The sequence below is a fragment of the Cyanistes caeruleus genome, chromosome 28 (assembly GCF_971803275.1).
Source record: "Cyanistes caeruleus chromosome 28, bCyaCae1.hap1.1, whole genome shotgun sequence".
In the NCBI taxonomy this organism is placed as follows: Eukaryota; Metazoa; Chordata; class Aves; order Passeriformes; family Paridae; genus Cyanistes; species Cyanistes caeruleus.
The window spans coordinates 3829531-3846552 of NC_141728.1; the positions used below are offsets into that span (position 1 = coordinate 3829531).

The 17022-nt window shown below is 50.1% G+C and overlaps 2 protein-coding genes across 3 annotated transcripts in view; both read right to left on the reverse strand.

The window, feature by feature from the left end:
• LOC147649057 (uncharacterized) overlaps window positions 1–17022 on the reverse strand; it is a 400363-nt gene that overhangs the window by 296206 nt on the left and 87135 nt on the right. The window lies entirely within an intron of this gene.
• The window catches only part of LOC147649065 (uncharacterized), a 257416-nt gene that overhangs the window by 94478 nt on the left and 145916 nt on the right, over window positions 1–17022 (reverse strand). The gene's annotated exons all lie outside the window — the stretch shown is intronic.

Sequence of the window (17022 nt, forward strand, 5' to 3'; positions counted from 1 at the left end):
GAGCTCCAGGCCTCCCGTTCCCTGCCCAGGCCATGCGGCCGGGCGGGGACGGGGCCGGGCCTGCTGCGGCTCCCGGCCGGGAGATGGGGGGGCCTGGGGAAGGTTTTCCTCGGGCCCGGGCCGGGCCGGGCTGATCTCTGGCTCGGCTGCAGGTTTTGCTGTAACTAAATTCACTAGAAACTGCCGAGTAAAGAAAGAAAGGGGCTCTGAACCTGCAGCAAGCAGAGACAGCCACACTCTCCAGAGCAGCTATGAGGAACTTTCCATCACACACAGCTCCAGCTCCTGTTCGGCAGAGATCACTGAACCATCTACAAAAGCCTGGGCAAGATTTTAACTCTTTCATTACCCAGATGAGACTTGCAGATTAATCTTTTTATCCAGAGAGAGAAAAAGAGAGTGATCAACATGAAAAGAGACTTCATAAACTACCAGTGACAGGAAAGAAAAGAAGCTTCAGGAAAGGTAGAGAATTAAGAAGATGCTTTAATTAAGCTGAAATATCTTTCTGTTAAAACTATGGAGATGGACAATGAAGTCCTGAAAAGAACTCCTTTAATTCATGATACAGTATCTAGGGAGGAATAAAGTGTTCAAAGTGTAAATTTGAGTAAAAAGTAGAGTAATTATGGTATAGTGAAGTGCTGGGAGATTTGAAGCCTTGAGAGGCAATGAGAAAACTGTTTTCTAGTGAAGCTCACAGAAACAGATAAAGAATGCTTTTTTTGCCTTTGAATAACTTATCCTTAAAAAGGCTATCCCTAGGCTCATGGCCCATACGCACTTCAGAGTGATGTGAAAATGGGATGAGCGGGCTCTAATAATAGCAGCTCTGGGTAGCTAACATTAGGGCAATGGAAAACTATAACAAAAATAGTTTTCTTGTGAAAAACTCCATAAATTAACAGGAAGAAACTTCTGTATCTCTACAAAGACTGGTGAAAAGACTGTAGCAAGAATTGGGACTGTTTTAACCACCAAAGTTCCAAAGTTTTTGTCTCTGTTGTCATGTGAACAAGGGAATAGCGGGTAGACAGGGGATGAAAAGGTTTTTCTAGAAGTTTATTCTGGGGTTCTTATTATTGTAGTTTGTCAATAAACTTTCTTTTTTTTCCATTTTAAGTTGTATGCCTGTTTTGCTCTTGTTCTAATCCATATCTCACAGCAAGAAATAAGTAATTTTCTTAGTTATTGGTTTAAAACCACAACAGGCCCAAAGCACCAAGGATCCACTGTGACACTGCAGGGCCCAAAGAACCAAGGATCCACTGTGGCTCCACGGAGTGTCATGGAACCGTGGAGACCATTGTGACACTGCAGGGCCTCATGGAACCATTCTGACACCAAGCTGGCTGGGAGTGTGGATGTGCTGGAGGGCAGGAGGGCTCTGCACAGGGAGCTGGACAGGCTGGATGCAGGGCCCAAAGCCAACAAGGTGAGGTTGAACAAGACCAAGTGCCGGCTCCTGCACTTTGGCCACAACAAGGCCTGCAGTGCTCCAGGCTGGGGCCAGAGTGGCTGGACAGCAGCCAGGCAGAAAGGGAGCTGGGCCACTGATGGACAGCAGGCTGGACATGAGGCAGCAGTGTGCCCAGGTGGCCAAGAAGGCCAATGGCCCCTGGCCTGCATCAGGAATGGTGTGGCCAGCAGGAGCAGGACAGGGATTCTTCCCCTGTGCTGGGCACTGCTGAGGCCACACCTCGAGTGCTGTGTCCAGTGCTGGGCCCCCAATTGAGGAAGGCCATGGAGGGGCTGGAGCGTGTCCAGAGAAGGGCAACAAGGCTGCTGAGGGGTCTGGAGAACAAGTCCTGTAAGGAGTGGCTGAGAGTGGTGGGTTTTAGCTCTAGCTAAAATCACCAGAGTACTTCCTTCTTTCTTTCTGTGAGATATGGATTAGGAGAAGGGCAAAACAGGCTTAAAATTTAAAAGTAATAAAGAAACTTAATGAACAAGACTACAAGAAGAAAAAACAAGAATAAAATCTACAGAAACCTTTCCACCCCCTACCCAACTTTTCCTTTCCCAAGTGACACGGCAGAGACAAAACCTGGGATGTTAAAGCAGTGCCAACTCTACAATAGTCTTTTCATCAGTCTGTGCAGGGAGAGGAGTTTTCTCTTGTCATGCCATGGAGAGTTCTCCACAAGAAACAGTTTTCTCGTGGCTTTTCATTTCTGCAAATGGCAGTCACCCAGGCACAAACTCTGCCCTCTCCTCCCATTTTCACACCACTCAGAGGAGCTGTCCCCCCGAGCATCCGGCCACATCAAGAATGCTGCTTCTCAATGCTGCATTGGTGCTGAGCAGTTTTGATTTTAGGGAATTTTGGGCCCACTCCCAGTGCCAAGGAAAGCTGTGTCTCCTGCTGTTCACAGACAGAGAAGGGCTGCTGGGAGATGTGGTGGTCAGAGGCTGCCTGGGGTACAGTGACCATGGAATCATCGAGTTTTCAATATTCTGGGACAGAAGGAGGGGCAGCAACAAAACTTCTACACTGGAATTATGGAGGGCAGACTTTGGCCAATTCAGGATGCAGATTTGGGGAGAATTGAATCAGGTACCGATTTTTTTAAAGGAAACAGCCCTTAAAAACAAAGAAGTCCAGGAAGGATGGACACATTTCCAGAATAAACTTCTCAAAAGATCAGGAGCAGCCTGTCCCTGTGTGTCAAACAGTGAGCTAGTGAGGAAAATGCCTGGCCTGGCTGGGCAGGGAGCTTTTTCCAGGAACTCAGGAAAAGATGAGAGTCCATCACCTTTGGACAGAGGGACAGGCAACTCAGGAAATATTTAAGAATGTCGTTAGGTGCTGCAGAAAGAAAAGTAGAGCAGTGAAAGCTCAGTTAGAGCTTAACCTTGCTGCTTCTGTGAAGGATAATAAATATGTTTTTATAAATACGTGAATGGCAAAAGGAGGGGTAAGGACAACCTCCATTCCTTATTGGGGGGATGAGGTTATCAAAGATGAGGAAAAGGCTGAGATACTTAAGCCCTTCTTTGCCTCACTTTTCAACAATAAGACAGGTTGCCCTCAGGACAAGTGTTCTCCTGAGTTGGTAGATGGCACAGGGAGCAAAACAGACCCCCTGTAATCCAGGAGGAAGCAGCTGGGTACCTGCTGAGCCACTCAGATGCTCACAGGTGTCTGTGATACCGGATGGGGTCCATACTAGGGGCATGAGGGAGCTGGTGGATGAGCTCCCCATGCTGGTCTCCATCATTTACCATCAGTCCTGGCTGACCAGGGAAGCCCCAGAGGACTGGATTAGCCAGAGTGACCCCATCCCCAAGAAGGGCTGTAAGGAGGATCTGGGCAACTCCAGGCCTGTCAGCCTGAGCTCGGTGCCTGGTGAGGTTTTGGAACAGATCACCTTGAGTGGCATCACAGGGCACCTCCAGGATGGCCGAGGGGTCAGAGCCAGCCAGCGTGGATTTCAGTGCCTGCATTGCTGGTCTGGATGGTCTGGATGGAGGTCTGCTTGGCCAGCTCATAGCCAGCACCTCCAGCTCAGCAGGCCTTGATGTCTGCATGGCGGACAGAGGTGTCTTGGACTGTTGCAGGATGCACAGGGTTCCTTTGCTTTTGGTCCAGTGGGTGAGGGAATGAGTGCTCTTCTTGTGGGGAGGTCTAGTACCACTGCTCAGGGCATAAATGAGCACCTAGGAATCATTGATTCAGATATTACGGGGTGGATTTATGCCATGGTTACCATGCTCACCCCCCCAACACTGCAGGGCCCAAAGCACCAAGGATCCACTGTGACTCCACGGAGTGTCATGGAACCGTGGAGACCATTGTGACACTGCAGGGCTTCATGGAACCATTCTGACACCAAGCTGGCTGGGAGTGTGGATGTGCTGGAGGGCAGGAGGGCTCTGCAGAGGGAGCTGGACAGGCTGGATGCAGGGCCCAAAGCCAACAAGGTGAGGTTGAACAAGACCAAGTGCCGGCTCCTGCACTTTGGCCACAACAAGGCCTGCAGTGCTCCAGGCTGGGGCCAGAGTGGCTGGACAGCGGCCAGGCAGAAAGGGAGCTGGGCCACTGATGGACAGCAGGCTGGACATGAGGCAGCAGTGTGCCCAGGTGGCCAAGAAGGCCAATGGCCCCTGGCCTGCATCAGGAATGGTGTGGCCAGCAGGAGCAGGACAGGGATTCTTCCCCTGTGCTGGGCACTGCTGAGGCCACACCTCGAGTGCTGTGTCCAGTGCTGGGCCCCCAATTGAGGAAGGCCATGGAGGGGCTGGAGCGTGTCCAGAGAAGGGCAACAAGGCTGCTGAGGGGTCTGGAGAACAAGTCCTGTAAGGAGTGGCTGAGAGTGGTGGGTTTTAGCTCTAGCTAAAATCACCAGAGTACTTCCTTCTTTCTTTCTGTGAGATATGGATTAGGAGAAGGGCAAAACAGGCTTAAAATTTAAAAGTAATAAAGAAACTTAATGAACAAGACTACAAGAAGAAAAAACAAGAATAAAATCTACAGAAACCTTTCCACCCCCTACCCAACTTTTCCTTTCCCAAGTGACACGGCAGAGACAAAACCTGGGATGTTAAAGCAGTGCCAACTATACAATAGTCTTTTCATCAGTCTGTGCAGGGAGAGGAGTTTTCTCTTGTCATGCCATGGAGAGTTCTCCACAAGAAACAGTTTTCTCGTGGCTTTTCATTTCTGCAAATGGCAGTCACCCAGGCACAAACTCTGCCCTCTCCTCCCATTTTCACACCACTCAGAGGAGCTGTCCCCCCGAGCATCCGGCCACATCAAGAATGCTGCTTCTCAATGCTGCATTGGTGCTGAGCAGTTTTGATTTTAGGGAATTTTGGGCCCACTCCCAGTGCCAAGGAAAGCTGTGTCTCCTGCTGTTCACAGACAGAGAAGGGCTGCTGGGAGATGTGGTGGTCAGAGGCTGCCTGGGGTACAGTGACCATGGAATCATCGAGTTTTCAATATTCTGGGACAGAAGGAGGGGCAGCAACAAAACTTCTACACTGGAATTATGGAGGGCAGACTTTGGCCAATTCAGGATGCAGATTTGGGGAGAATTGAATCAGGTACCGATTTTTTTAAAGGAAACAGCCCTTAAAAACAAAGAAGTCCAGGAAGGATGGACACATTTCCAGAATAAACTTCTCAAAAGATCAGGAGCAGCCTGTCCCTGTGTGTCAAACAGTGAGCTAGTGAGGAAAATGCCTGGCCTGGCTGGGCAGGGAGCTTTTTCCAGGAACTCAGGAAAAGATGAGAGTCCATCACCTTTGGACAGAGGGACAGGCAACTCAGGAAATATTTAAGAATGTCGTTAGGTGCTGCAGAAAGAAAAGTAGAGCAGTGAAAGCTCAGTTAGAGCTTAACCTTGCTGCTTCTGTGAAGGATAATAAATATGTTTTTATAAATACGTGAATGGCAAAAGGAGGGGTAAGGACAACCTCCATTCCTTATTGGGGGGATGAGGTTATCAAAGATGAGGAAAAGGCTGAGATACTTAAGCCCTTCTTTGCCTCACTTTTCAACAATAAGACAGGTTGCCCTCAGGACAAGTGTTCTCCTGAGTTGGTAGATGGCACAGGGAGCAAAACAGACCCCCTGTAATCCAGGAGGAAGCAGCTGGGTACCTGCTGAGCCACTCAGATGCTCACAGGTGTCTGTGATACCGGATGGGGTCCATACTAGGGGCATGAGGGAGCTGGTGGATGAGCTCCCCATGCTGGTCTCCATCATTTACCATCAGTCCTGGCTGACCAGGGAAGCCCCAGAGGACTGGATTAGCCAGAGTGACCCCATCCCCAAGAAGGGCTGTAAGGAGGATCTGGGCAACTCCAGGCCTGTCAGCCTGAGCTCGGTGCCTGGTGAGGTTTTGGAACAGATCACCTTGAGTGGCATCACAGGGCACCTCCAGGATGGCCGAGGGGTCAGAGCCAGCCAGCGTGGATTTCAGTGCCTGCATTGCTGGTCTGGATGGTCTGGATGGAGGTCTGCTTGGCCAGCTCATAGCCAGCACCTCCAGCTCAGCAGGCCTTGATGTCTGCATGGCGGACAGAGGTGTCTTGGACTGTTGCAGGATGCACAGGGTTCCTTTGCTTTTGGTCCAGTGGGTGAGGGAATGAGTGCTCTTCTTGTGGGGAGGTCTAGTACCACTGCTCAGGGCATAAATGAGCACCTAGGAATCATTGATTCAGATATTACGGGGTGGATTTATGCCATGGTTACCATGCTCACCCCCCCAACACTGCAGGGCCCAAAGCACCAAGGATCCACTGTGACTCCACGGAGTGTCATGGAACCGTGGAGACCATTGTGACACTGCAGGGCTTCATGGAACCATTCTGACACCAAGCTGGCTGGGAGTGTGGATGTGCTGGAGGGCAGGAGGGCTCTGCAGAGGGAGCTGGACAGGCTGGATGCAGGGCCCAAAGCCAACAAGGTGAGGTTGAACAAGACCAAGTGCCGGCTCCTGCACTTTGGCCACAACAAGGCCTGCAGTGCTCCAGGCTGGGGCCAGAGTGGCTGGACAGCGGCCAGGCAGAAAGGGAGCTGGGCCACTGATGGACAGCAGGCTGGACATGAGGCAGCAGTGTGCCCAGGTGGCCAAGAAGGCCAATGGCCCCTGGCCTGCATCAGGAATGGTGTGGCCAGCAGGAGCAGGACAGGGATTCTTCCCCTGTGCTGGGCACTGCTGAGGCCACACCTCGAGTGCTGTGTCCAGTGCTGGGCCCCCAATTGAGGAAGGCCATGGAGGGGCTGGAGCGTGTCCAGAGAAGGGCAACAAGGCTGCTGAGGGGTCTGGAGCACAAGTCCTGTCAGGAGTGGCTGAGAGTGGTGGGTTTTAGCTCTTGATAAAATCACCAGAGTACTTCCTTCTTTCTTGCTGTGAGATATGGATTAGGAGAAGGGTAAAACAGGCTTAAAACTTAAAAGGAATAAAGAACCTTTATGAACAGGACTACAAGAATAAGAAACAAGCTAAAAACCTCCAGAAACCTTTCCTCCCCCCAACCAACTTTTCCTTTCACAAGTGACATGGCAGAGACAAAACCTGGTATGTTAAAGCAGTGCCAACTATACAATAGTCTTTTCATCAGTCTGTGCAGGGAGAGGAGTTTTCTCTTGTCATGCCATGGAGAGTTCTCCACAAGAAACAGTTTTCTTGGTTTTCGTTTCTACAAATGGCAGTCACCCGGGCACAAACTCTGCCCTCTCCTCCCATTTTCACAACACTCAGAGTTTTGTTCATGGGCCATGAGCTAAAGGGGTATTATTTTCGGGATGAGTTATTCAAAGGCAAGAGTTCTCTTCATCTCTGAGAATAGAGGTTTTCTTCTTCTCTCTGTGGGGGCAAAGGGTCTTCATCAGCTCTCATCTCTCTCTCTCTCTTTTCAAGCTCTCATGGCATCACAGCTACTCCACCATCTGCTTGGCTTCATCAATGGATACCTTTGCCCAGATCTACAGCTTGAGTACTTCAATCGCCCAATACTCTTTCATGAATTAAAGGAGTTATTTTTCAGAACATTATTATTCATCTCCATGGCCCTACCAAAAGAATATTTCAGCTTACTAGAGCATCTCCTCATTCACTTTCCACCTTAGGCTTGATTCCTTCTTTTACTGACCTTGGTGTTTCACGCTGTCTTTTCACCTGTCACTTGGTTCTTTTCTTTTCCTGGAGAGAGGATTAAAGTCTGCAGGTCTCCTGTGTGTAGTGCAAGGGTTAAATGTGGCCCAAGCCATGGCAGGCAGTGGTGGTGTGGGATTTCAGGTGTGGCTGGTGCCAGCTCTCAGGAGCTGTCTGTGCGGGCCGGGGGGCAGGGGGGGTGTTGGCGAGTGTCATCAGCCGTGGCCTGGCCCAGCCTGGGGGCCGGGGGCTCCCCTGGGAAGGGCTTTGGCCACCCCGCTGGAACGGGACCCGGAGGGCTTCCCGGGAAAGCCAGCACCGCAGCAGAGCCTGGCCTGGCCTGGGGGGGATCCCGCAGTCTCCATCTCCCCCCGGGAGCAGCTGGGCTCCGGCCCAGGCCCCCCCAGGCCGCACAGGCCACGGGGGAGCGGGGCCAGCCACACCACAGCTCTGCTGCCTTTCAAGGCTGCAAAGAAAGAGACCAGTTCCTGGCCTTGGGTCTTTAAAAGGTGGCATTCACAAAGGTGAAGTTCCTTTTCAGTGGTGCAGAATGCTGTCAGTTGTCAGAACTGGCCAGCTCTTGGCTTGATCTCAAGCACAGAAGGAACTCCCCACAGCCTCTCTCAGAGGAATCACTTCTGTGGGTGTTTCCCACTTCTTGCCCTAAATGCTAAACTACCACACCCTTTGACCATAACATAATTCTCATAACTCATAGGCATCGAGGCCTTATTTAAAACCAGAAGTGTTTCTCCAGTATCAAGCAAAAATTCTACTTTATTTTTTTTCCCTCAGTTTCATTTTTATAATCAGGGGATCTGTTGAGGTGGACCTTTCAGGTCCCCTTCAGTCTTCTTGTGGATGTGCGACTGCAACCACCCCTCCTTTCCCTTCTTTCTTTTGGCCATCTCACTTCCACTTTGGACGCTCATTTTTCCAGTGACCAAATTCTCCACAGTACACACATTGGTCTCTACCCAGTTGAGATGGGCCTCGTTTGGGTGGTCCTTGTCCATCCCTTCCTTTCCCTTTTCCTTCCTCCTGTACCACTGCTACTAGCTTCTTCATTTCTTGCTTATATCCCTCTTCTCTATTGCTGAAAACTCTCCATGCCTCTTCCAAGAAGGCTTCTAAGTTTCACCCATCTGCCCCCCAAAGCTTTTGGAGTTTACACCTCATGTCCCCCGTGGATTGTTCCAGAAATAGATGAACTAGCTGCTGTATTCCTACTTCAGAGCCCGGCTCCAGTGGTGTGTGTCTGTGCATGGCGTCCTTCCAAGGATCTGGGAATTCCCAGGGAGATTCCCAGGGACCTTGTTTGATTGCATATAAGGCTGCCCAGTTCATGGTTTTAGGTCCAGCCCTCTCCACTCCCTTCACTCTCCACTCCTGGCAGCTTTCTGACTTTCTCCTTGCACTCGACTGATTTGGATCCCATGGTGGGTCCTGGAGAGGAAAGTATTCTTTTCCATCCATTTGTAATGTTTTCTAATGGTCCTTTGCCAGGTCCCCTGCTGGTTTTAGAACCAATTGTTTCTCCGTTTTGGTTAATGCATCTAATAACAATTGTGTGTCCCTTCAATCTGGGTTATGTTGTTTGACTATATATCGTAAACATTTGGCAGTGTTTACTGGGTCACTTTGATAATTCTTTGTGAGGTTTTCTCAGGCCTCTGTGTCGAGAGGAGAAAAGGGTTCCTTAACTACCATTGTCCCTTCTGGTCCTATTGCTTCCCACAAGGGTGCCTGTAGTCCCTGCTTCCTGCTCCGGGATGCAGTCGGGCTTCCTGGGGGTGTTGGGGCTGATGCCCCCTTAAAGCTGTCGGGAGGAGGTGGAGGGGAAATGGAGCTTGCAGGTGTGGAGGGGGCAGAGGGGCAAATGGAGCTTCCAAGTGCACCTCTTCCTCCTGCTGCCTCCTAAAGGGAGGGCTGATTAAATGAGTACAGTTCTGTTCTTGCTGGGCTGCTGCTGGATAGGCCTTACTCAGCCTGATGCACCTCTGGCCGAGGCTGCAGCTCCAACAGCACTGTTTGCGCTTCCCTTTGTTGGCCTGATTTTCTTTCTCAAGGGCCAACACCAAAGGATCAGAGGGGGCTTTGATCCCACAGTCCCTCTGCCATTCAGGGTTATTCCAGAGGGAGAAAAACATATCACAGCCCCAAAGCTCATCCCACTTCCCCTGGTGTCTAAGGAAAAGCATGAGCTGCTATAGATGTACAAAACACTCGCAGTGAGAGAATTCTCCCGGGTCAAGCTGTTCAGGTATAAACCATTTATTATTTGGGTAGAGGGAGGAAGAGACCCGTTTCTGCTGCCAGCCTCGGCGTACACGTGGTCAGGGAGCGAGAGAGACTGGAGAGGGGAGAGCAAGAGCCAGGGGTAAGAGAGTGGGGAGGACAAGAGAGGAGAGCTTAAAGAGAGAGAGGGGGGAACAAAAGAGTGAAGTTCTTGTTACAATACATTATATCCTTTTCTATAGTGCATATTCTAATTCCCAATAACCAACCAATGCAAGATACACCCACTAAAGAATTTTCATATAGTCTTTATGAATTACTACATTACCATACAGTGTTACATTTCAAACTGTAAAAGCATTTCAAATTCCTCTCTTCCTGCTTGACTTCTGGATTCTCTGTCTGCAGAAGGACATTGTTTCATCAACAGGGATTCTCCTTTAGCTTGCTAAGCTATTGTTCTTTGGTTATGCACTACCTAGTACTCGGCATCTTATGACTCAAAGCGAGCTTTCTTTTCTATTTCCATTCTAGGCTTCATATTTTCAAAATCTTTTGCTAAACAATCATATTCATAAGTTTTCCCTGTTTCATCCTCCCCAGCATACTGCAGCAGGGTGTTGTACTCTGCTGTGCTACTGGGGGCCACCTTCCACCGTCATCCAGGTGATCCATCAGCCACCAGTGAGAACAATATTTTATTGAACTCTTTTTGTTCTCAGTTGCAGGAGACGGGTTCAGGAATCAAGAGACAACTCAGTATGAGGTAGCTACTTGTTCCACTTTATTGCAGTTTTATAGTATTTAGTAAGGTAACACGCCACACTTGTTCTATTATGATTGGATAATTGCCATTACTCACGCATCAGTTTCCACATTATTATTGGTCCAGCTCATGACACCCGAGCTCCATAAGGTACTTCTAGCAGAACTCATAAGATACATTAATCAGGCTATATAAGATACATTTAGTGGGCTTCACAAGATCCATTTTGCAGATTTCACATTCACATCCTATTCACTGCCACATTAGCACTTAGTTTTCCTTTGATCTTTAGCACAATGTTGTGCCAAGGACTCACGCTAACTCAAAGTCAGGGTTGTGCAGGCCTTCCAGGGAGCAATGGCCACGAGAAGCAAGGCATTCTTCGACACTCAGTGCCCCCAGTGCTTGTGATTTCTTTCCAGTGTGCTAAGACACATCCCAGTGGGCTGACTCTCGGTACCTCTTTGCTCTGTTCTGTCCGTTTTATCTTCTCCTTCTTGTCTTATCTCATTTCCACCTAAATATTTCCTCACAATTTCTCAGTCTTTTTCCCCCTCTTCTTTGTTCACAACCCAAGTCTGAGGCACAAAATGGGTCCTTCCACACACAAGCTTTAAGATCTCAGGCTCACGACCAACCTGTCCTCGCTCACACTGCGGGCACCCCCTGGGCTGTTGGGCAGAAGAGCAGTGCCAGCGTGGTGCACAAACCTTACACTGGAATAATACCCACGCAAAATGTTGTCCCTGTTGTGAGTGAAACACCCCAAGAGCACAAATACACACTATTGCTGGCATCCCTTCTGTCCCTTCTGGCATTTCCAGATCTTTAGGAGAGGGCTGTTCCCAATCCAAAGCTGTGATCTTTCCGGCAGAAGTTTGATAAACTCCCTCTAATAACACCAGCTCGTTCCCTCTGTCTGTCCAGTGGTGCCCTGGGTTTACAAACTCCCAAGGGTCCAGGCCAAACCTCTGGGGCAGAGGTAGTCCTTTAATTTGTCTTGCCAGGCTTGTAACGTTCTTTCAGCCCTTCCACTGCTTGTTATGACTAATAAGATTGAACACCCAGCGTATCCAACACAGAAAGTGAAGGAAAGTTACCAACGTGCTGGGATTATAACTTTTGACACAAGAGAGCAGTATTGCTACAGAAATACACACAAATCACTAAAAGCTCTGCAAAAATGCACAATGACTGCTGAAAATCCTACAGTGAAAGAGAGAAAAACCCAAAACTATACTCTTAACATCATGCACTACACTTCTAATTGTCCTAATCACGTCTCAGCCACTGTCTCAGTCACTCACACACAACCAGAAGTCTGGACATACCACACTTCACCAAACAGCAGCATTAACACAGGGGTTCGTTCCAGCCACCCCCAGAATTGCCAGTGGCCAATCCCTTTGGTCAATGAACCCCCCTTTGCCGGCCCCAGCCGGTCCCCTCCTGCCGGCCGCGCAATCAGCCCAAGCGGTCCCTGCACCGCTCACTGACCCATGGTCACTTGCAAGCCCACCTTACCCCAGCAGGGACGAGGCTACGCGCAGGGACGTCTCCCTGCGGCTCAGCAGCAGCAGCCCTTTAGTCCAGACCCCCCGAGGCTGGATTATAATACAAACCCTTTGATCCACGGGCAGCAGGTTCCTCGTCTATCCCTGCGCTGAGCGCACCAGTTGAGGAGTACCCCGAGAAGATCCCGGGGCGCGCCTTGGGGAGTCCATCCCCCGTCTGCTCCCACAGGGGGATAGAGAGGACTCCTGCCTGGCTCCCCAAAACTGACACATGGAAAGACTCTAAAACTGCAGTAGTTTAAAGTAGGTTTGATTATTTGTTATTGACAGGCACCCGGGCACAGGGGGGATTGATCCTCCAAAGACATGTGCAAATGTCACAAGGCGTACATTCTCTATTTATCCCCCAAGGTATTCCATATGCATAGGATTGCACAATTTGCTTCATGCATATTCATTTCTTGTCTCCTCCCATCCCCATTCCATATGGTAATGAGCTCCACACCCCTCTGGGCATGCACAGTTCACTCTGGTGGTCACTGTGGGGTCTTCAGGGATGAAGGCTCTGAACTGTCCAAACCCCTGGGTCAGCTCTGTCCAGCTCAGGAGCCTGAGGGCCTCTTTCATTTCAGTGTTTTTTCTTTCCTAGGGGACTATGTTAAATAGATGTGATAGCCACAATACAGTGGAGTAAATAATTCTGATTAAGACCTTTTTGTCGAGTCATGATCCTAATCAATCACATCTATATGTATATAAATACTTCTGCTTTGCTGTTCTTCATTTTGAGGGACAAAGTTGTACAAAGTTTCAATTCGACCTCTATAATCCTTTACACAGAAATACTTCACAAATCCTGTGCCTGGGATTGGATCCAGCCACTCCCAGTCTCCTCTCACAGAAGGAGTTTAGAAATCCTGGGTGGGGGTCCTGGCTTGGGGGATCTTGGGGTGTAATTGGGGTGTTGGGGGTCCTTTCTGCACCTGGTGACCCAACAGCAGCTTCTCTAATAACCTTTGCCTGAAGCTCCCACTGTGCCCATGACAGGAGCCCCTGGCAGTGTCTGTGACATCCCGGCTCTTTGGCAGCCTGGGCACTGCTGGGATGTCACCCTGGAGCCCCTGGCAGTGTCGGTGACATCCCGGCTCTTTGGCAGCCTGGGCACTGCTGGGATGTCACCCTGGAGCCCCTGGCAGTGTCTGTGACATCCCGGCTCTTTGGCAGCCTGGGCACTGCTGGGATGTCACCCTGGAGCCCCTGGCAGTGTCTGTGACATCCCGGCTCTTTGGCAGCCTGGGCACTGCTGGGATGTCACCCTGGAGCCCCTGGCAGTGTCGGTGACATCCCGGCTCTTTGGCAGCCTGGGCACTGCTGGGATGTCACCCTGGAGCCCCTAGCAGTGTCGCTGACCTCACTGTTCTTTAGCAGCACAGGGATGTCACCACTGGACTCCTGTCACTGCCTGTGACAAATTGGCTCCTTGGCAGTGTGGAGACACCTCTGTTGTCACCCTGGAGCCCTGGGACTGTCACCTCACGACCCTTAGGAAGATGAAGGAGCCCTGGGATGTCCCCAAGGAGCCCCTGGGACTGCACGTGAGCTCACAGCTCTTCAGCAGCCTGGAAAGCCTGGGATCTGTTCATTCCTGCTCTGCTGAGGATGGATCCTCAGCGACTTGGAGGGAGGTTCCCTGATGAGTTTTACTTCTCCAGAGGCTTGTTCAGTCTTCAGCTCTTCAGCCCAGGAATTCAGTCCCAAAAATTCATTAACATTTCAAACTGCTCCAACAAGACTAGCCCCTGTGAGTAATTTAATTTCCTACCTTCAATTCTTCTGTAGTTAATTATACAGATTTTAGAAGTGTATTCAAAAAGAATATACTTTATTTTTAAATAATGTAGAGGTTTTTTTATCCTATTTAGTTTTGTTTTCCTGTTTATATATTGATATCAGCAATCTCCAGTTGATATTGATCCTGAGCACCTCCTAAATCACTCTGAATAGATCTGAAAATCAAGTCCCTTTGTTAGCATTCAGGGACACAATCACAGAATGATTATATGAAGGTGCTTTATTAAAGAGCTCTGGGTATCAGGGGTACACATACCCAAATCTGACCCGTCTTGGTTTTGAGCTGAACATGTTTTTATACTCTATTGTACTGAGCTGAACATGTTTTTATACTCTATAACTTACATATTAATTATTAAACTTACATTGTTCTATTGTATACATTGTTTTTACCCAAGCATGGATTTCTTGTGATACCCCTCAAACCTTTAACATAGTTTCTCATTACTCTTTAAACAATAATTATATCTAATCACATCTATCAATTGTATCATTTACCATATACTGCTTACACAGGTGCAGTTTCACAGGATCTTAGCAAGCACAAGGCCTAACATTTCCCAGGGCCTACTTTTAACACTCTTCCCAAGGCTTGCCAAGCCTAACTTTCTTCCTCACTCTCCTAATTTCCTATGATTTTAAAGTCTTTTACTATCACCATTTATGGCTGACAATCCATCAGCCTTTGTCCCTAAAGCCCCCCATCTCAGGGCTGGGGTCTCATCCCAGCTCTGGCCCCCAGAGCAGCTGAGGAATGGAGCCACATCCAGGGGTGTCCCCAGGGCTCAGGGCTGGGGCCAGCTCAGTTCAATCTCTTTATTGCTGCTCTGGCCCAGGGCACCCAGGGCCCCCTCAGGCAGCTGCCAGGGGAGCCCAAGCTGGCTGGGAGTGTGGCTGTGCTGGAGGGCAGGAAGCTCTGCAGAGGGATCTGGGCAGGCTGGAGCCATGGGCCCAGCACAATTGGATGAGGTTCAGCAAGGCCAAGGGCCGCGTCCTGCCCTGGCCTCACAACCAGCCCAAACCCCTGGCCGTGCCCTGGCCCTGATCCCCACAGCCTGGCCTGTTCCCTTCATCCCTGCAGTGCCAGGGACTCTGTGGGACACGGCAGCTCTGCTGTGCCTATGGAGGGAGCTCCAAGTGCCACCACTGCACTGGGAACCACAACTCAGCGCCTTTGTGTCCTTTGGGGCTCAGCAACTGGGGACACTCAGAGGCACAGCAAGTTTCTCTTCATGGCCAACAGAAAAAATGGAAACATGATACCATTTGAAAAACATCAAAACTCTTCCCTCAGCAATGTGAGACAACCCAGCAGCATCTGACGTGCCCATTATCCACCAGGGATATCCATACAGGAACATTTTTAGATAAAGACAAAAAGAATTGGAAGAGCCATAAACACAATTAAGATGTTTCATGATGAGTTATTTGAAGTTCTGAAAGAAAGACTGGGCAACTCCCTGAAGCTCCAAGTGTGAAGCCACTCAGTTGAGAGCCATTGGAATGCCCAGAGTGCAGCTAGAGGAGGAAGTCTGGGAGCAATGGGAAGGACACAGATGCAGCTGCTCTCATTAAGAGATGTCCTTAGACACGGCCATTTAAACAGGAGAGGTGGAAACTCCTGAATGAGGAAGGACATGAAATAAGAGACAGAATATTGGTGACACAAATTAAAGGGGAAGATCAGTATTCCTCCTCCTGACATTGTACAATTCCAGGATATTCGTGGTCTCTCCTGGTGGGAAAACTTTGACATTTTTTAAAAGTACTCAACTGACCCAGCTGATGAGATGTGCTTGTGCACCTCACAAGCTGCAGGTCCCCTACAGCCCTGGAGGGCTCCTGTCCCATCTGCTCTGCTCCAGTCTCAAACAGGGACCAGCATTGTCCCAGGATCATCCGAGAGCTGAATGGGAAAGGATCTCAGCAAGTCTGCAGCCCAAGGTGTCAGCAAGAGGCCCAGAGCAGGTGGTTCAAGGCTTGATTTGGTGTGGATTGGCAAATGCCAAAGAACAGGGAGGGGGCAGCATGTCAGCACGTGGCTGAGGCCATGGGAACAAAGGTTTCCTGCTGTCGTGGCTGCTGTCCCCTCTTTCCCCTTGCCCCCATTGTCTTTTGTCTCTGGCCAGCCCCCGGTGAAGAGCCTGGCTCTGTGTTCTCCATCAGCTCCTGGGTGGCACTGCCAGGCTGGGATGAGGAGCCCCTGAGCCTTCCCTGCTGCGGGCTGGACAAGCCCAGCTCCCTCAGCCTCTCCTCACAGCCCAAGGGCTGCAGCCCCAGCTTGGAGGCCCTGGCGTGAGCCTGCTGCAGCTGCCAGACATCTTTCCTGCCCTGGGGAACCCAAGCCAGGCCCCAGGGACCGGGATCATGCATGTCCTTGATGTCCTGCTCACACAGCCCCGGCCCCTTGTCCCCGTGCCAAGCTCTGGGCTGGATCCTGTGCAACATCCTTAGGCTGTGGCTCCAGGAGCACCGGGGGGACAGCGGGGGACAGGGGACCCCACTGGGCATGGACAGTGTTGGACTTCTCTGGGGGGGTCAGTGTGAGGGGGGGCTGGGGCAGAGTGACCAACGCAGTGACCTCACACAGCCCCTGTGATGTCACAGCCTGCTCTGTGATGTCACACAACTGCTCTGTGATGTCACAAACCACTCTGGGATGTCACACAGCCACATTGTAATGTCACATCCTGCTCTATGATATCACAGCCTTCTCTGTGACGTCACAGCCAGCTCTATGATGTCACATTCAAATCTGTGATGTCACAGACATTTCTGTGATGTCACGTAACTGGTCTCTGATGTCACTAATCACTCTGCAATGTCACACAGCCACATTGTAATGTCACAGTGAATTCTGTGATGTCACATCCTGCTCTGTGATGTCACAGCCTGGCCTGTGACATCACACAACTGGTCTATGATGTCACAAACCACTCTGTGATGTCCCTCAGCCATATTGTAATGTCACAGCCACCTCTGTGGTGTCACAACCTGCTCTGTGATGTCATAGACAACACTGTGACGTCACAGCCTGCTCTGTGATGTC